The sequence below is a fragment of the Myodes glareolus genome, chromosome 21 (genome assembly GCF_982192425.1).
Source record: "Myodes glareolus chromosome 21, mMyoGla1.1, whole genome shotgun sequence".
NCBI lineage: Eukaryota > Metazoa > Chordata > Mammalia > Rodentia > Cricetidae > Myodes > Myodes glareolus.
The window spans coordinates 44898981-44919911 of record NC_142046.1 but is presented as its reverse complement, the minus strand read 5'-3'; the positions used below and the strand labels follow the sequence as shown (position 1 = coordinate 44919911).

Here is a 20931-nt window from a genome sequence, read left to right as displayed (position 1 = left end):
TAACCTGCTGATAATACTGTTCTTGCAGTATAAGACTTGTTTATGAAAGATGTGTTTTGAAAAAGAGAGGCATTCCCAGGAAAGTTAAAGCTAATGGCATGCAAGAAAAGAATTGTCTGCTTTCTAAGAAAAACAATTAAGCATGAATTAACAAATTCATATTTTGCAATAGAGAATCAATTTTCTCATTCTCATGAGCTCACATAGAAATTAATCTCTTCCGAATTCAGGAGAAAAATAGAGACATCAAAAGATCTAAATAAGACCAAATAAAATTGTTTTTCAGAGAAGGGTTAAGCTAAAGTGGTGGGGAAGGCGTTATCATGGTATTTGTGTTTTTCTAGTGTCAAGGAAAGGCAATCAAACACATTTTTAAAAAGTGATTATTTTTGTGAGAACTGGGGTTATAAACAAATTTAGTTTTTAAGTTACAATTCAAAACTAAGAAATAGAAAGAAAATAAATCCTCATGAATTACAATAGTTATAAATATTCTCCTTCTCTTCAGATTCCTCTGACTTTTCCTTTTAAATTGGCCATGGTAGTTGAAACCATTTTATATATTGAAAATGTGACAAAAAGACTGTAAAGGAAATGGTTGTCTGAGAAGTTGTACCTTTCTCAAATCTAACTTCAGGTTGATTTATGTGTAACACGAGGGCCTGCTTGTTAAGGTTTCTGTCCTGTCCAGTTCCCACAGCTGGTAAGCCCCAAAGAAAATCACACTGAGGTCTCCATAAGTTATAAACTGATTGGCCCATTAGATCAGGCTTTGTATTAGCTCTTATAACTTATATTAGCTCATTATTCTAGTATATGCTAGCCACATGGCTCAGTACCTTTTTCAGCTGGGCAGGTCACAACCTGCTTCTTCCGTGATCTGGGCAGGACTCAGGAAATAGCTTTCTTGTTCCCAGAACACTCCTGTTTTCATTGCTCTGCCTCTAGTTCCTGTCTGGTTGTCCCACCTATACTTCCTGCCTGGCTACTGGCCAATCAGCATTTATTTAAAACGTAATTGACAATACAGAATTGCCCCACACCATTTATGGTATCCCTTTCATTCAGTATTTGCTGAATAAAAGTTCATGGAACAAAAAACTGGCCAAGAAAACACATTACAATTTTTTCATAATTTTGGAACCGGGAATCGCATTGTTGTATACTGTCAAATTTTTAGCTTCAAACTGTTTGTCTTCTTTAATTAACTTAGGTAGGGGATTAAAAAAAATCAGCCACACTTTCAGTTGGAATTATTTTAAATTTTGCATTCTTTTTGAAAATGTATCATAGAAAGAGCAGCACATAAAATTCATGGGCTGAGAATTTTTTCTACATTGCATTATCCTTAACTTTTTAGTGCAGGGACATTATCCAGCCTTTAGGCAAAGAAAAGCAAATCCAGAGGTTAGAGAAACATTTGGCAATTAAAACACAACATTTACCAGCATTTTCAAACAACAACAAACCGAGGATCGGACAGTTACAAGAAAGAATGATCCACATATTCAACCTTACTATTATCAGTTTAATTAGAAGTCCTTAAAACTATGTATTACAGGGGACGTCTGAGTGCCAAGTCCAGTTTCCCCTTCATGGTTCAGAAGAAAACTTACATTAAGTGTGAGACTTAGATCTTTCTTGTTCTCCAGATGTTCTCTTCTGTAAAGTTTCCAGTTTATATACACAGGCAAAACAAAGACAATTCTCTGAGCCTGGACATCCTTTTATCTATGTGATCTATATGAATGATTCCTTTCCTGACTGCATGTCCTGTCAAACGGAAGAAAGTTGCAGGGAGGTGGCTTCTAACGCATCTCAGGGAACAAAGCAGACATTATACTGTGAGAACCAAAGTTACTGACTGCATGACTAAATTTAACACTGGAGGTCCCACAGAACAGGGTTTGGGAGATGACCCAATATACCAGTACATGGGAAAGAATTGTGCCCAATGATCCATACTCTGAAGATTCTTGCACTCAGGGAGAGTGCATATGGCTTCACAAGAGATCTACTGTAAGAACAGCCAATATACCAAAGATGGTAGGCCCAGCGTCCTGCAAATCTGGATTTATCTCCATCAGAACACATTCATTCTGGTGGGTCCGCCTTCTGCTCTATGAACTGAAAACTCACTTCATGATTCTTATGGACCACAGCAATATATTCCTATTGGTGAGTTACCAAAATATGGCAATGATTTGAATGCATGTAAGGTCCTCACAGAAATTAAGCTAATGTAAAAACTACTGCATTTGCTGTTCTTTCTCAGTTGTATGTGTGTATAAGTTGTTTTTTAATATACTCATTAATTTGCTGAGGCAATTATATTTACTTACAGAAATACTGACCCCTCATTCTTAAATATTTTAATAATTTGCTAATATTAATGAAATTAGCTCAACTGTTTCTTCAAGTAAGACATTTTTAAATGGAGGCAATGAAACTAGTAGGAACGGCCATTATATTTGTACGCCATCCATGCGACATCCTGAAAACATTTGCTTTTCTCAATGAGGGATTTAATTTGTACCACCCATTACCATTATTATACCATTTATCTTAGTGTTCTTGAACTTCAGCATTTCTTGACTATCTCAGCACTAATCTATAAGGGAAAAGGCTTATTGATGTACAGGATGTTCACCATGAACTCATCTAATGAATCTTCACGACTTACTTCAACCTTTAAGATTTATACTATCTTTACAAATAAGAAAAAAGCTACTAATCATAAAAATAAAAATAAAAAGTTGGACACCCCAAAATTTGAAGTTGTACATTTCAGAAACATTAATTGAGAAAATTTTTAGCAAAACTGGTTCTTAATTTTAAGTCAGCATAACAGAATAAAGAAGAAACCACTTCAAAGAAAACAAAAGAAAGAAAGAAAAGAAATTTTCTGGATATGGAATGTAAGGTGAAGTATCATCATTCAGGAAGCAAAAATAGGTGGATTGTGAATTTGAGGCCAGTCTACAATTATAAGTAAAAAGTAAAATAAAGGAAATAACAGTAACAAAAGCAAAAACATGATACAAACTGAGAAACAATATTCCATTCATTTACTTTAAATCATATCCTTTGATATGTATATAGTATTATGAAATTTATTGTTATACATTAAAGTATATTATATAATATTACATATTTTTGTGTATAATAAGAAATGATGAACAGCAAAAAAATAATGAAAGATGTAGAAAATTTTATTGTTTATTTCAAGACAGAGTTTCTCTGTGTAGCTGTGACTGTACTGAAATTTAGTCCTTAGACCAGGCTGACCTTGAACTTACAGAGATCTGCTGCCTCTGCCTCCTGGCTGTTGGTATTAAAGCCATGCACTACAACTACATGGAAAGACTTAGAAACTTTTAAGAAGACCAATTTATTTTACAACATAGCAAAATAAGGGGATGAAAAGTTTAAGAGAAGTGGTTACTTTTCCAGAGGTCCCCGATTTGAGTTCCAGTACCACATGGTGATTAGCAACCACCTACAACTCCACTTTGAGAGGAACAGTGCTATTTTTCAACCTCCATAGGCACCAGGCACATAAACAGTACACAGAGGCACACGCAGACAAAGCATATATACACATGAAATAAATACCTATTTCTAAAGGTAATGCATTTAAACCATACTAGAACAAAGGACACTGACACCACCAAATATTAGTGAGACACTTTGGTACTACCAATGGCATTGAAAAATAGGATGATTATTTGACAAACTTTTAATGTTTCTATGAAATTAAATATCTTATGATCCTCCTTTATCATAAGTGAATGTATATAATCTAAGGAAAGTGAATGTATATAATATTTATGAGATGTTTTTCACAGATTTCATTTCAGCCCAAATATCTAAATCAGCAAAAAATTCATCATAAGTAAATATATTAAAATAAAGCTTTAAAATAGTACGATAATATTGAACAATAGTAACCTGATGATAATTAGTATGAAACTGTAAAAAATGAATTAATTCAGTGTTATTAGTTGGGAAAAATACAACAAATGTTTTCCTTAAAGAGGTTGTTAGGACAAGTCAGAAAAAAATACAAGAATAGATATTGCAAAGCTTCAATTTTAAAAGATTAAGATTAAGAACAGCAGAACTTTAATGTTAGAGAGGAAATAATTGATTAATATGTGGGGTGGAAGGCACAAACAGCCATAGGAAGAGCATCCTAGGATTTCAGGGACTGACTGATACAGTCTATGTGACTGTCATACTGACTATAACATACACACACACACACACACACACACACACACACACACACACAGTCACCAATTTCTTCAATCTGTATTGTAGATAAACTTTCCGTCAATTTAACAGAGTCATCATTCATGTTCAGAATCAGGCTATCTTGCTTTAACTCTGCAATCATCACAAAACTACAGTATGAAAAAAAACACATTCCACACTTTCACTTTCTTGGCCTCCAAATCCATACACAAGGCAATTAGCTTTAATTCAATATTCTACTGCTTTGCGCTTTCATGACAGCAAGAAAAGTCACAGTCTGTGTTTTATTTTCTGCTATTTTACTTATTTTAAGGTTAAAAGATACTAGAATATGCTGGTACACTGAGTTTTTAAACTCCGTACACATTTATTAATCAACAAGTTGTTTCATTTCTCCCCAGGCCTATTGGGGTTTTAGTGAAGCTTCAAAGAAGCCATAACTATTCTTTTTAAAACATATAACCTGTTTACTGTCCTTTCTTATCGCTTGTACCTGTGGTGACTCATAGTCTAAATCAAATATTCATTCCCATAAAACCATCTAAACCAACTAGATTTAATCATCTTCCGGGTTAGTAAAGAGTATTTTTTTCTCAAAGGTTTTATTCTCAGTCTTAAGTGGCAAATGAGTCGTTAGTAATTCATGAGCCCTTCAGGGAAGGGTAGTTTCTATTGATCTCTTCCTTGTAGATTTCAAGATTCTATTATGGGAAAGGGCAGAAATGACCATTTTAATGAAAGTCAATATTTCTTTGATGCAGATCAAAAGAATTCTACTAAAGCAAAACATAATCAGTGAATAAGAGGAAACGAGGCCATTAGGAATATAGAACCAGTTTCCAAGTAAGATGTGTGAGTGAGGTGCTAGGTACATTTGGCCGCATATAAACTTGAGACGATACACATAAGTTCATTACTCATGTGCTCATTACAATCTTCAAACCCAAAATGGTTGAACAGTTCTTGAAGGGAGAAACAAGCATGCTTAAATGTAAATTTAAACAGGGCATTATCAAATATGTCATTATCAGAGGTATTATAAATATACCTTAAAAGAAAAATTTATTGTTGGCTCTTAGATGCCAACATGCAAAGTTAACTTTTTTTTTTTGTCTTTTAAGGATGACATAAAGGTTAACTTATTTCTTTCTGTGACATCATAGGCACTCTTGGTTTTCCATCATCATGCACTCTTCCAAGTGTTTGTTTCTCATGTTTAGTTTTTTTATTTTTAATAACTTCAAGATTAACTCAAAACTATTTGTAAAACCAAGTAAACGAACAGATGTATTACCTCCTAAGTCTTTTCTCCTGAAGGGATGGTGCTTACCCATACAGCAGTGAAAACTTCAGTCAGTGCTGATTGTGTTATTGTCATAAACCACCACCAGACTTGAGTGAACACAAAAGGATGTCTTCTTTGCAAGAAACATTTGTCTCGAACAATTTCTGGATGAAGGTTTAATGGCAACAATTAAGGTAGCCATCAATCTGATTGCAGAAGGTCAGGTCAGACACCCTCTCCACTATTGCTTAGAGTCCTAGCTGAGGTCTCCCCCCTGTCCTTCCCCCAATTTGACCATACCATCCCCTCATGTTCTTGTTCCCCTGATGGAAGCAGATGCAGAAATCCATAGCTAAGCACTGGGTCAAGCTCCTGGAATCCAGTTGAAGATAAGGAGGAGTGATAATGTCAGCAAAGAGGTCAAGACCATGATGAGCAACAAACACCTAGAAACAGCTGACCTAAGCTCGTGGGAGCTCAGTAACACCAGACTGACAGCTGGGGAACCTTCATAGGAACAAACTATGCCCTTTGAATGTTGGTCAAAGTTGTGTGACTTGGACAGTTTGTGGGGCCACTGATAGTGGGATCGGAATTTATCCCTAGTGCATGAACTGTTTTTTTTAGGGTCTATTAACTGTGGAAGGATACCTTGTTCAACCTAGATACACGGGGAAAGACCTTGATCCTGCCTCAATTGATGTGATGGACTTTGTTAACTCCCCATGGGAGGCCTAACCCTCTCTGAGGAGTGAATAGGGGATGACATAAGGAGAAGATGGGAGAAGCAGGAAGAGGACAGGATGGGGGAACTGAGATTGGTATGTAAAATAATTTAAAAGAAAGATTGCTTAAAAACCAGAATCATTTGTCTCAGGCTTAAGTGATTTTATCTACCTGTTTGGATATTTAAATTTTTACTAGTTTAAACAGTTGGCTTGACTATAAAAACTCTTCTCTCCTAATTATCAACTAAATTGGTATATTCAAAATAAGTTGGTATGTAAAATAGAGTTCCTCCTCTAATTGTAAGCGTTTCACTTGGACATACTGTCTCCAAATTTAAACTGTTTAGAAAAGTCCCATTTTCTGTGCCACCCTGGCTTTCAGAGTATGAAGATACAGTTCATATTATCTTCTCAGTTATTGGAGAAGTCAAAATAAAAATAGATCTGAAGAAGACGAAGGAGCCAAGAGTCAAATATAGGCAACCAGAATCATAATATGGGGAAAAAGTCAATAGATGAACCTGTAGAGAAAAGAGAAGGGTAGAAATTTGTTTCAAGGTTATCAGGGACTAAAGGAAGGCGACAGAGAAACAAAAAGAGACTTTTGGTTTCCTCCATTCCAAAGAAAACATGTCAGGGAAATTTATGGCAAGCGTAAGTTCAAGAAGCCTATTGAAATTTGAGACTATGGTCCCAGAAGGATGAATGGTTTAGTGCAAAGAATATTTATTCCTTAGATCTGTTCACTGCCCCAATGGGGTTGGAGAGGACAGTGATAAGTAACAGATAGCAGGACACCCTAATTGTCTCTGGAAAAAAGGCAGAAGCCCCGGAATTCATGACACCTCATTGTGTGAGAGCCCTCTCCTGACAGCTACACAGATAAAAGTGCTGTCTAGAGATAACAGGTCTTTGTTCCAAACAGCAGATTTACTTTTCCAGAAGTGGAAGCCAATACGTGAGGCCTATTTTTCCTTCCCCGCCTGTTCCTTTGGTGAAGTAACTAGATTAAGCCTCCTGGAAAACAAGATAATAACAATCAATGAGTTTTCACCCTTCTGTCAAGCTGAAACCTTCCCTAGAAATGAACTGCTGTGGGTTTACAGTTGCCCTTATAGAATATCATGCTTATTCTTATAGATGGTATCAATGGACTTGATTGGAATGTATGACTAGTAAATATTTGACAGATACTTTGGCAGACAAATCTCTATATTAGTATCAGATACAATTTTAAAATTTGTTTGTCAATCAAGATAACAAAAGAGGAATGCACTTTCTTTCATCCTTGCTTTAAGATGCTAAAGTACTTTAGCATCACATGCTATGACATCTAGGAAGTGTGCCAATAGTGTTTGAGCCATAAAGGCTGCCCCAAAAGCCAACTGAATAGACAACTTACTGTCTGCCTCCATTGTAACTTTCCCTTCTGCTTATCTTCCCACTTTGCTGCAGTGACCCCTGCTTTACAAAGATTATAAAACAAGGTAACCTGCCAAAGGCCCCTGGGTCCCTGACCCAGGCTCCGAGTTTTCCATTTTCTAAGGCAACACTGTCCATTCCCTTATACACAGGGAGTACCGTCATCTGGCTCATTTTCTCAAACAAGCAGTATCCTTACAAGAATCGATAAAGATTTAGTTTCCTCTCTGTAAAGATGAGGACTATCCGGCCTGAATTTCAAATCAGTGCTTCTCACCAAGTCGGAGACAATCATATAGCTTTTGATTTCCTCATTGAACATTTCTCTTGCACTGGTGGGTGCTTTAAAACAACCTTTCTGACACCTCTTTTATTCAAGTATAACACATGAGGCATAGGAATCTATAAATTGATTTAAATCTCTTGGGAAGAGCTCGTGATATTTGTACTGTATGTTAAAATAGTAAGGTCCTGCCATTCGCTATAATATTCTATTGCAATACTCTAAGGAAGGCATATCTAATGTAGCATCTGTAGAAGCATCAAACATGAACTGGAATACAGATTGTTTATTTGTTGCATGGACTTGATTTATGGGGCTTTGTGAACTCATGCAGGTGGTTTTGAATAATGAGCTCTTAGTTTGGGGAAACACTGTGTCTGTGTCCACAAGGAAAGCTAATATTATCAGTAATGATGCTACGAGGACAATTCATGTTCACCGTGGAGGAAAAGCTTAAATGAGGACCATACATTCTCGTTACGGCCACGCTTGGATCCTGTGCGTCTGTTTGTGTTTTCCTGGGTAACATTACAGAAGCTGACTTGTTAATATACTCCTCGGAGACTACTCCCTACCTCCAGCACTGCACTCCTGCAAACCTATATCGTGTGATGCCCTTCTCTGTGTGCTTTTGAGGTCATCGAAGGCGTGGCAATCACAGAGGCCCTGCTAATGGCATTTTCTTTTGCCTTCACTACCCTACTGATTGTAATTGTAACTTGTCCAGCTATGGAAAATAATGAAGCATTCTATTTAAAAAACAAACAAACAAACAGAGAAACAACTTCTCTAAAGAAAATAAGGTTTTTGTTGGAGCTCTGAAAGTACCTAGTTCCACTTATCACTACCTTTATTGGGAGGTGTCCTTTTTAACTTTCTTCCTTCCCTGTTTCTCTACACTGTTAGGATGCTTCTGGAGCAGTGCAAATGGAAACTACACTTTCGTTTCCCAGCTGCCCAGACCCGAACAATCACACAAAGACTATATTAATTACAACACGTTTTGGCCAATGGCTCAGGCATATTCCTAACTATATCTTACATCTTAAAATAACACATTTCTATTAATCTATATATCACCATGAGACTGTGGCTTACCAGTAATGTTCTGACATCTGTCTCCTTTGGCAGCTACCTGTTGTCTCCCTGGCTCCACCTTCTTTCTCTGAGAATTCTGTTTATGCCATAGGTCAAAGCAGCTTTTCATTAACCAATGGTAATAAAACATATTCATAGCATACAGAGGTGATTCCCACATCAGAGAGGTGATCGCATTTATATTTTATTGAACAATTTAGGTACTTATGGCTTGCTTTTTTCCACTTTAATACTACCCAGTTTACTATGCATTATTAAATGGAAAGGAATTTTAGATGTTTAAGTATTAAGCATCCTGATTCCATGTCTCTACAATACTGAAGTATAAAATCCTCAGGAAATCTATGCCTGTGAGTAGAATATTACCAATTATTTTCCAAGGCCAGTCATGTTATGTTGTCATTAGACACAATGTAGTGTGATTTGTAACTTGACAATATTAATGCATGTTGTGTACCCCAAAACATAATGGAGTTTACACTTCAAAACCATTACAATGATCTGATTGTTTCCTGCTGTACATGAGAAGAGGTTTGGAACCTCCATCAACATGTGAGGTATATGGGCTAACACCAAACTCAAGAACAGAATACTACCTATAATCTGTGGTGCTAGTTTCAACAGAGTCATACAGTTTATTGGACGTTACTTTCCTGCTTGTGCCCAGAATAATCTGGAAGTAGTTGAATTATGCATTGGTCCGTTGGGTCTGCTGCAACTAATTTAGGTTGGACAGCATTCAGAGGACTCTGATATTGGCTCAATAGAATATATGCTAGGTATTAGTAAGAATTGGAATTCTGAGTGTAATTACTATGCTAATGCTTGTGTGTCAAGTACAAAAAAATCACATTGTGCCTTATTATGCACTAACTTATGACACTGAAGGAATATTTTGTGAAAGCTGTATAAGTAGATTGATCACTCTGTATGAAAGGAAATTACTAAGCCCAACATTATCTCCCAGTTATTGGACACTAGGGTGACACAAGGATTTAAGAAATTCTTTGAAATGGGTACTATTAGTGACTACAGTGGGAAGTAATTTTCTGTTCTTGGATGTAAACACCCATCTGTTAGCAAAGGTTTGCTTGGTAACTTTTTTTTTCTCTACTCTCATAGAAAATACAATAGAGTCTCTTGCTTATGCAGGTAAAGGGAATTCTTATTGATGGGAAGCACTGACAAGCATATAACAAACACAAAGAATAGCAAGTTTTATATCTCAATTTTTGCTTTGCCGATTCACGGTATTTTTTTCGGTGACATGTTAAAAAATGCCTGTGTAAATCGCAATTACTTCTAGATTGTTCTCTCATGTTTGCTTACACTCTTCTTTCTAAACAAGACTTGGGTGCTTTTCACAGTCTCGACAGAGAGCAATGAGATTGCCAATCAAACAATTCATTGACACTGTGGCCCCTTGACTGCCACTTTCACAGGTGATGTGCAAACAAAAGCATACACCTGTTAAAATTTTCTTATTGTCAGATTGAAAAGAAATACAGATGAATTACTATCATTGTACGCTGTGCACAGTGATCAATGACAGAGAGGAAATAATTAAGTCCCCCAGTGCTTTTTATAGCTTTTCTATCAACAATTGTTAGAGACTGGATGATGGATACAAATTCCTGACCTGAATGTTTCAGAAGTTTCCCCAAGTTTCAGTGAGACTCACTAATCAGCCCTTTTGTGGAGCTGATATTTAAAAATCCCTCTAACCAAACCTTCTTCCCTAGTGTCCAAGCATACCACAGTAGAATAAACATCAATAAAGGAATGTACTTGAGTGATGAAAATAAAAACAAAACAAAACTTTTCGGGCAGGACAGAAAACTGTATGCCATTAATATTCACGCATATCTGTGGTCACTTTCTTTTACGTAGGAATTAGCATATGACAATGATTCCTGAGTGTCCTTGAGTCCTGGACACAAAAGCAATCTAATGTTAACTGTGCACTGCACCAGAATTTATGGCTCATCCTCTAAGTGATCTGCAACCGTTTTAAGTCCTTTAATCCAGGTCCTTTGTCCTGCCTGACCTTCAACACCTGAAGGTATTTCTGAAATCTCAGATGAGGGGCAGAGAGAAACTCTATTCTCTTCTCATTGACAGTTCCCCAATTATAGTCTTGAAAATCTTAGTCTTTTCCAGCCTTTCTCCATTTTGCATCACCCCATCCATCCTGAGGTAGCAGAAATTGCTGAGTTTCCTGATGAAACTAAACTCAAGGCTCTGTTAGGCCTTTCTTTATTGTAAGGTACCAAGAACTTCCTCAGAATATGCTGACGTCAACCCCTTTCTTCTTGGCTTTCTTAATACTGCAATGCAATCTCCCTCTACTTATTATTGCATTCCTGTCTTCCATTGTCATAATATCTGGAATCTATTTGTAACCTTACAGTTATTGATTCCTCATCTACAGTTGAATTTCTTAAGAGGTACCTGGGGAATTCTTTCTTTGTCCAAATCGATTACTTAAATATTTAAAAATTTCTAATATCTATTGCCATGTGATTGAAAGATTAGGTCCAAACTCTATTTTTCTTCTCAAACTAAGGTATACCTAGTTGGACTGTAAAGCACCAACGTTCTTGGCATTAAAAGATCAAAATTTCCATTTCCTTTCTCATTCATTCCTTGCCTTCCTTCTCTGTTTCAGTCAACTTGTGGGTTTGTGCTCTGACATGTCAATCCATCTCTGTCCTTTCTTTATACAATAGCAAATATTTTGCCTTAGGTCCTTGACTGCTAGGTACCTGCAACAGGCTCACCATTGTTCTTGCTCACACTTGTCTTTTCCTTTCCTCCAATTAGTTGGCCTGTCACTGATAATATAATCTAACTTTGGCCTGGTTTTTGCTGCATTGCCTTTGCTCGAAATATTCAAAAGCCTCCCATTTTTTTCTGCTCATTTTTTGTTGCTTTTCTAAGTTTTAGGATCCCTTTAACTACCTCTGTTCTCTCTATTTTTCACAACTCTTTTTATAATAAGCAGAATAGAATTGTATATTACAACTCAGCACTGTGTCAAGCTCACACACGTGCACAGGTGCTCGCGCATGCACTCGCACCCACTTGAGTGAGCACACACATGTGCGCGTGCGCACACACACACTGTTCTGTGCACATATAATGGAAAACATTTGAAAGCATATTTACATTAAGAACATAGAAATTGTTCTCATGTTTTACACCGTTCGCCTATGTCCTTTGTGATACGATGTCTGTGATACCTAAAGTTTTATTCCTGTCATGATCAATGGTTTAAAGTTACCCAACTGCATCTCCTGTCTCTTAAACAGTCTATACTATCATGACGTCATGAGCACAGACATCTGGTTTCCAAGTTTAAAAAAGCAAACAACCCCCACCAAAAACAAACCCCAAACAAACAAACAAAACAAAACAAAAAAAACTGTTTTTCTTCTCATTGAAGTCCATCACCATTTGAGAGACTTCCTTATCATCTTTAACTTTTGACATTCTCTGAGGAACTTTTCTAAATTGTATCCCAAAGATGCCCACTTCTTTCTGTGGATTAAGTTGTTTCCTTATAGTAACTACTTTTTCAAAACCCTTTAGAGCAGTGTTTTCTTTGTAGCACTTCCAGTGGTAAAGACAAAGGTAGTAAGATCTTGATAATTGTTAGAATAAAATTACTGCTAGTTTCCTGGGACTATATGGGACTCTTAGTTCGACTATTTTCATCTTGTATTTTTTAAATCATTAACACTTTATATTTAGTTGTAAAAGAGAAAGCCTAGAGGCAGTGTCAGAAGGTCCTGAAAGGCTGTGCTTGCGGCTGGTGTTGACCTGATGCCCATGACTCGTTAACTAAGCATACTAACACATTATCATGTCAAAACTTTTCTTGCTTCTTTTCTCTATATCTGCAGCATCCTCAAATATTTTCCTCTAATCTTGCTTCTTACAGTTTCTGATTTTTCTACTGATCGGCTAGATGCCACAAAATATACATCTGAGGCAAAATCTAACGAAGAATCAAGAAAAGTATGCATACCCCACCTCCCTACCTCCGTTATAACGCTGTTCCCATGAATAATGATCTAGAAAGGAAAAGGATATGAAACCAACATCTATGTTTTTATTTATTTTGGAGAAGTTATTCATCATAAGATTTTTCTGCCATAACCCATGATAGCTCAGTTTACCAAATCAAAATGTTTTCAAATATTTTTATTTAAAAGTAATATGCTTGTGAAATAAAAATAGAAATATTTTTGACTAACTTTTCTTTATTTAGGGGTGGGAAGTTGGCCTTAGCATAAAGTTGGTTGAATAATTAAAATGTGCTATTCTCTTTTTAATTCGTCTGGGGAAGGCTTTGTATTTTAGGATAAACTAGGACAGTAAGTTTTAGAGGCACATATTGCATCAGATTTTAGAACTAAATTTAAATTCATTTTCAACATTCTGCACTGTGATATATGCAGATTAAAAGGAAAGTGACACACATAAAACCATATCTGCTAAGCATTTTAAACTTAAAAAATAACTTTTCACTCCCCAGCTCTCCTAAGATGGCACTTACTTGCCGAAATATTCTGGGGTTTGTGAGATGGCAGAAGGTTACGGAGACTGATGGCCTAGAGAAAGACCATTGATTGCTTCATATGATTTTGTTTTTAGAAACAATTATTTCTGATGCACAAGTCTGATGTATGTTTTATATAAAAGGGAGTTAGGAAGGTTATTATAGGAGTTTTGAGTGCTAAATAAAGGCTAACTGCAAGAGAAGTTAAGTGACTTATTAATAAAGCTTGACCTTTTTATTTTATGATGACTGCAAGAATATCTAAAATATCATTACAATATTTCACAGTCTTATAAGTTAAAGCAATAGCATCTTCTATAAAAGCTAACTGTATTCTTTTAAATTTATGTGAGTGTGTGCATGTGTGCCTGCATGAGTTTATGTATATCATATGTGTGTATAACATGGAGACCAGAAGAAGGTGTCAGATGCCCTGGAATTAAAGTTGCATAGTTGTGAGCCACCACATAGGCTCAGGGACCTAAAATTAGGTTCTTTTTAGGAGCAATAGGTACTCTTAACTTCTTTACCATTTCTTGATCTCCAATTCTCGTTCTTAATTAATTCAAAACCCCCCCAAAATTTTAAAGTAATAAGATAATAATTGTTGTCTTTATTCACATAGCTTTAACAAAGATGGAGACAGATATTTCACACAGTTTTCAAATTTTCTCTTTTCCTTAATACATGATTTGTTAATATTTTATTCCATGTTACTATACACGAGGTCATAATTATCATCTTAGGTTAATATAGCTCTCAGATGATAAGTCTCAGAAAGTACTCCATATTGGCTCAGGTGTTAATGGACTAGAATCAAATCTATCAGGAGGTCTTTGCTAATGGCTTATGTCTGTAAATCATGTCTTAACCTTTATGTACTAAGGCTTGCAGTAAAAATACCACATTATTGATGTCAGCAGTACTGAGGTGAGCCTTGTTTCACCAATTAAACTAACATATACGTTTTAAATCTTTCTTTCTCTCTTTAGGTGTAAATATATATATAGAGAGAGATAGAAGATAGATAGATAGATAGATAGATAGATAGATAGATAGATAGATAGATGATAGATTTTGTCACAGATATATGATATATATAGATATATGATAGATAGTAGAAAATCTCTAGAGAGATTCTATCTCTATATATACATATGTCACTATATATATATATATATATATATATATATACAGAGAGATAGAGATAGAGATAGAGAGAGAGAGAGAGAGAGAGAGAGAGAGAGAGAGAGAGAGAGGGAGATTGAAATTTTATTGTTTGGAATTGAGCTCAATGCCTCCCACATTCTTCCATAGATCTGGATCACCAGCCCAATACTGTGTTCTACTATATAACTAATTTCTTCACGACTTCAACCTAACTCTAAAATTGCATCTTAAAAGTACAGTTAGAATTTTGTTGTTACATGCCTTGTACATATACTAAAGTATGAGTGTGCTCACATATGCTTATGTCTATGTATTCTCTTCTTATAAGAGAAATCTAGAAAAATGAAGTTTAAATGGCAGACTGCATTTTCTCATCTTATCAACATTTGTCCCCATTACAGGATTTAATTTCTTCACCTGTTGTTCTTGCATGGATTGTTCCTATATTTAAACCTTTACAAATAATTTAAAAGTTAATTAAAAATTAATAAAGCAAATTCCCCAAAGTCTGGAGAGCATAAAATAAAAAGATGAGACTTCGTTATATCTCTTAGAAACCCAGTTTACTCCTCAGGGACTAACGTTAAATCCCTCCTGTTTTTTTTTCCCATGTCTTGCATATACTTCACTAGGCATTTAATGGAGAAAACAAAGAAGAGAAGGATGAATGACTAAATGTAATACAGGTGGACTATAGTTTCATGACCCGTGGTCCAAAAAGTACTTAAGGAATCATTTCCAAACCATGCCTTTCAGTTTTCATTTTTAAGAGGCCCATTAAAGTTCTACAAAAAAATTAACCCCAAGTTTTCAAATTAATATCAATCATAGAGATAGTATGCTTCTTGGAGGCAACAATATTCTAAATAAATATTTGTGAGTTTAGGTGCCCTTAACACTTCTGTTCCTCATAGCTCCATTTGTACATTCCCAGAGAGTATTTTTTTTCTTTTATGATTGATGCCAGATTTACTTTTACTTTTAATTATGTTTTATTACTTTGATTTTAAAATACTTCCCATGGAAAGTTTCTCACTGATGTTTAAGATAATTGGAGGACAGTCAGGATTGTCTTCAGAGGCTTACTGAATGTGTCACTGCCCAGGGACCCAGGGAGTAGGGAAAGCACACACAAGAGTAGAGATGAGTGGTCCCTAGAAGTGCAGCTTCTACTGGACAGAATGGTTCAACCCATTCCCTGTTTCTTTACTATTGTAAGCAGTGGGCTGTGGATTTTAGGAGCAAGTTAAAGGTCTCTCCTTCACACACTGTGAATCGACAGGTGGTTTGCAGGTTAAAGTCAAGTGTGTCATTTGCTTTGGTTGTCAGATTATTCATCTATGAATAATCTTCTGATCTTCAGAAAGCAAATTACTATGTGATTTCCCAGAGCAGGAATTATCCAGGGGTTATTCCACTGGCAAAATTAGAGCTTTCCTTTGGGAGGCAACCTTGGAACAATTGTGTGTTCCCACCTTCTCCATCTGGGGAACGAGGATGACAAGGCTGAAGCTGTGTTAGTGGAGACAGAAATTCAATGCTCCAGTCCACTCCAAGTGCCTCGCAATAGCACATCAATAAAAATGTCTGTAAAGTTCTGTGACCTCTATTATTGGAACAGTGGCAGCCAGTCCCGAATTCTGTTTACATGTCCACTCTTTCCTTCATATTATAGTTAAGGTATCACTCCATTCTCAAACCAAAAGCTTGAGGAACTAAAAAATAATAAGTTGTCTATTCTCATCTTGGCTTTGTTACTTGAGCAAAAGTCATTTTGGATGATTCAGTGTCTGTGCTCTTCAGGTTGGCTGGTTGCTCTGGGTTTTGTCCCTCTTTAGGTTGCTCAGTTCCTCCCCACTCTGCTCGTTCAGTGGAACTTCCCCTGAAATAGTCACCTGCGTTTGACTTTGCACCTCTCCTGCCTGAGGAAATAGATTCAGTTCTGGAGAAACCCAGAGAAGTGCATTGCCTCTTATGGTGATTACTTACTCATCTGTTGCTATAGGGCACTTGGAATACACACCAGCCTAGTATTAGAAAGAATCTACTTTTTGAGATTTAAATTAAACTTAGATTAAAACAGAACACTCTAAGTATGGTCTGTTGAATGTATAAATTGTTTTCATAGCTATTTAAACTACTGAAATTTCTGAAGGTAGATAAATGCAGATGATTACTTGTGATGTCTACTTAAGTATAACATAGATGCTGAATTTCAAAGATTTCTTGCAACTATGTAAGATACTACCTTAATTTTTTACAGGCTGAAAATAATATTCTTAGGGGTATATGGGTTAAGTAAGGCTTGTTAAAATTATTTCATCCTTTCCTTTTATTTTCCTTTCACAATAACTACTGTCTGAGAAATTAAAATTGTACTGCAGCATAAACTTTGCATTTTTATGGAATAGCATTGAATTATAGACATGACTAGAGTAAAATTACGCAGTGCTAAGTGAAAATATCCCACTGAGGATTGGTTGCAGAACTCTGATAAGTCAAGTGGGGCTTAAAGAAAAGAATAGCTTGTGGCAAAAGGAAGTCTTCGGTCCCTGAGAATCATTATAAGGTGATTGCTGTGGAATTTAGAATTAGCAGCTAGAATGTTCAGCCCTGAAGGGCTCTGTCTATCCAATGACACTGGGATTTCCCATGTCTTTGCACACCGAGTACCTTGGATGATATGTTTTCCTTATTTTTTGGAACAGAAAGCAGACATTTGTTAAAGCAGAAAGGTTGTTCTGAAAATCCTTCACGAAAAGATAGTGTCAACATTGCCTGCACACTTCCTCTTGCTGATGTCCATCAGTCCACAGCAGAACTACGGCAGCAGAGATAGTGGTTCATCTAGAAACTTCAAGCATCCAGCTATTTCTCATGCACACTGAACTTTGCAAAGCACTACACTCAAATAGTAAATATTCTTGCTAATGAAAACAGAGTTACTGCTAATAAATAAGCTGAGATTTTTTTAATTTAAACAGGTATTTAGTGAATAGCTGAGTAATGGGTCATAATGAAGAAGCAAGGCTGAATTCCTCCTTCCAATGACTTACATTAAATTATTAAGTATTCTAGTGAAACTCTAAGTAGTTTTCTCAGTTTAGCGTCTAATTATTATTAATTGACTTCTTAATGGAGTTTATTGCTTATCATCTTTAAACAACTTCTTGTGATACAAGAATGCTTAATTTGCTTCAGAGCCCTTGGTTTTCAAATCTGTCCAACATTGCTAAATGGAATACTGTGCTAGCTTAAAGGTATTCCTTTAAACCCTCTCAATTGTAAAGAAAAATGATGGTGAGACCATTTGAGAAGGTCAAGATGGTTACATAAAATTATATGGCACTACATTATTCTAGTTAGGATAGTCTTGGCAAAAGAGAGAGAGAGAGAGAGAGAGAGAGAGAGAGAGAGAGAGAGAGAGAGAGAGAAAGTCCAAAAAGTTGTAGTTTAAGAGATCACTAAGAATCCAAATTTTGTAGCCCAGATTTTGAAAGCATAAAAATAAAAAATAATGAATGTTCAAGGTTGGTGTTTCTGATATTGATTCCAGTGCCTCCAATATTTGTTTAAATATTGAGAACAAAGCAATACTATTTCCTTCAACAGGGAAAACTTGGGCCAGGGAGGTATATCATTGGGTAACTGTGCTTGCCACTAAGGCTGATGCACAAGTTCAGATCTCTGAAACCATATGGTAGATGTGAAGAACCAATGCTGGAAAGTGACCTCTGGCCACAGATATTAGCATCCCCATAACACACATAGTAAATAAAAGTTACTCATCCTTTTCATATTTTAGTTCCTACTAAAACCTTTTCTCAATTACTGATTTCTTCTAGAATTGTTGTTAGTCTACCCAGTAAAGCCTTGGAGCAGGCTTTCTTGGACCACCAGTCCCCAAACTATGGTACTTATGAATTATGAATGCTCAGCTTTACCTTAGGCTTGTTTCTAGATAGCTATTATTTAACTTAACCCATTTCTATTAATCTATGTGCTGCCCCAAGGCTTATTTATCTTATCCATGTTCTGTTCTTTCTCCTTCCACATCTCCTCTGTGTCTGGCTAGCTACCAGATAGCTGATTCCTGGCTGGTTACCCCTTTTCTCTCTGCCTGCCAGCCCTGCCTATCCCTCCTCTGCGTAGCTATTGACAGTTCAGTTCAGCTTTTTATTAAACCAATCAGGTGCCTTAGGCAGGCAAGGTAAAACAGCAACACATCTTTATATAGTTAAACAAATGCAACACATCTTTACCTAGTTAAACAAATGGACTCTTTAAATCCTTAATGTTAAAATATACCAGAAGCAAAGGGATTTGATTGTTTTTATTATATACTTGATTATTTATATATAATATATATTGTTTATTTCTTTAATATTATTTCAGATGAATTATAATTTTATGAATATAAACCTTTGAACGGGAACAATCAGATACATAGAAAGAACTTCTATTCTTGATAACACACAAATATCTCAATGGCATAAGAGAGGACAGACAATGTTTGATAATACCAATATCATCTTTAAAGTATGTATTAATATTGTATATTCTCCATACCATTTCACAAGATATATTTAACAATATTAGCAATTGTATGCAATTTGTCATAAATTTATTCCCTGAAAGCTAAAATAAGTAATACAAATTAAATAAATGTAAGGTGCAAATGTTAAAACAAACCACAGGACATTCTGATTCCCAAATTGCTATATTTGGGCTTCAAATCCAGCACTAACTTTCTTGACAGCTTCAGGAAAACATAGAAAGTACTGGTCTCAAAAGAGGAGAAAACCTTTTCTCCCAGGGGAAAATTTGGTGCTTAAAAACAAAGCTGATTTCTCAAGTAGGGCTTCATATGGAGGTCTTCAGTGAGAGAGTCATCCAGGACCACCTGACGGCAGAGCTAAGAATAAGCTGGTTTTCATTATAGGGCCTGTCAATAGAAACAAGCAACAAAATGTTTAAAAATCAACTCATCAAATCACCGTGGCATTCCAAGGACACACTGAGAATTTCTAACCAGAAAATCCCTGCAAACATCTGCTTTTCTCCCTTTTTGCACTTGTATTTGCACTGAGTTAGAAACAGCTCAATAGTCTCTCTTCAGGCCAAAGTTTAGAAGTAAGGAAATCTTCTGTTGTTGGTTCAGGGACTGTAGTAAAAACGAGCAAAGCAGAACAAAACAACAAAACAGGGCAATAGACCAACACTGCCTCAGTTTTAATCACTACTCTTGCATGGTGCAAGGTTTGTCCTGGATCAAAGAGAAGTGTGTTAGGTAGAGCTACAGCTTCTTGTTTTGTTTCAGTCTAGATGGAATCAGGGAGTCCTGGGTAGAAGCCGCTTTCCCTCACAATACAGGGCCTACTCCCTCAGATGACCAACTTTCTGACATTATATATCAAGTTGTCAGTTACAGTGTGTTTGGTCTCCTGACCTCAGCTTTGGACACACCACTATGTAAGTGATAGGGCTGGAGGAGTATAGAAGCAGTACCTGTCACAGCTATTTCCTCAGTACAATCGATGGACTAGTTTTCTATTTCTGAATTTTAGAAATATTTAATTTTTAAGTCAATATTTTAGAAAGCATTTAAAAAGACATAGTTTTGCATATTGCTATCTTAGGAATTGAGAGAATATATTGATTTGAGGGGGTCTGTCTTTATTGCTGACTAATTTGGTTTGAAACACAACTCTATCCATAATGCATTTTGTGAAAATTTGACTAACAATGGCTCCTATAAGTTCTTATCTTTTAATACTTGATCCCTGGTTGGTAAAATTGTTAAGGAAGGTTTAGGAGGTACTGTGTTATTATAGGGTGTGTGTCAAGGAAGCATAGGTTTTAAGGAATTAAAAGCCTCATGCTTTGCCAGTCCATTTTTTTTTTATCCTGTTTGCAGTTCAAGGTATGAATTTCCACCTCCTGTCAGCATGCCTATGCTTTGTTAGTATGGACTCTAAACCTCTGGAACTATCCCAATTAAATGTTTCCCTTGGTGAGTTTTCTTGATCAGGGTGCTTTATCACAATAATAGAAAGTAACTAAGACACATTCGGACAAAGTCTGCCGCTTGTATAAGTTTACTACAAAAATGGGAAGTGAATCC

The 20931-nt window shown here is 36.1% G+C and overlaps 1 protein-coding gene and 1 long non-coding RNA gene across 4 annotated transcripts in view; one reads left to right on the top strand and one right to left on the bottom strand.

Annotated features, from left to right (window-relative positions):
• Kcnh7 (potassium voltage-gated channel subfamily H member 7) overlaps positions 1–20931 on the top strand; it is a 433159-nt gene that overhangs the window by 17925 nt on the left and 394303 nt on the right. The window lies entirely within an intron of this gene.
• LOC125395039 (uncharacterized) overlaps positions 19244–20931 on the bottom strand; it is a 31247-nt gene continuing 29559 nt past the window's right edge. Inside the window, exon 4 of the long non-coding RNA XR_007230428.3 lies at positions 19244–19752. This is a non-coding gene — a long non-coding RNA (uncharacterized LOC125395039). The remainder of the gene's footprint in view (positions 19753–20931) is intronic.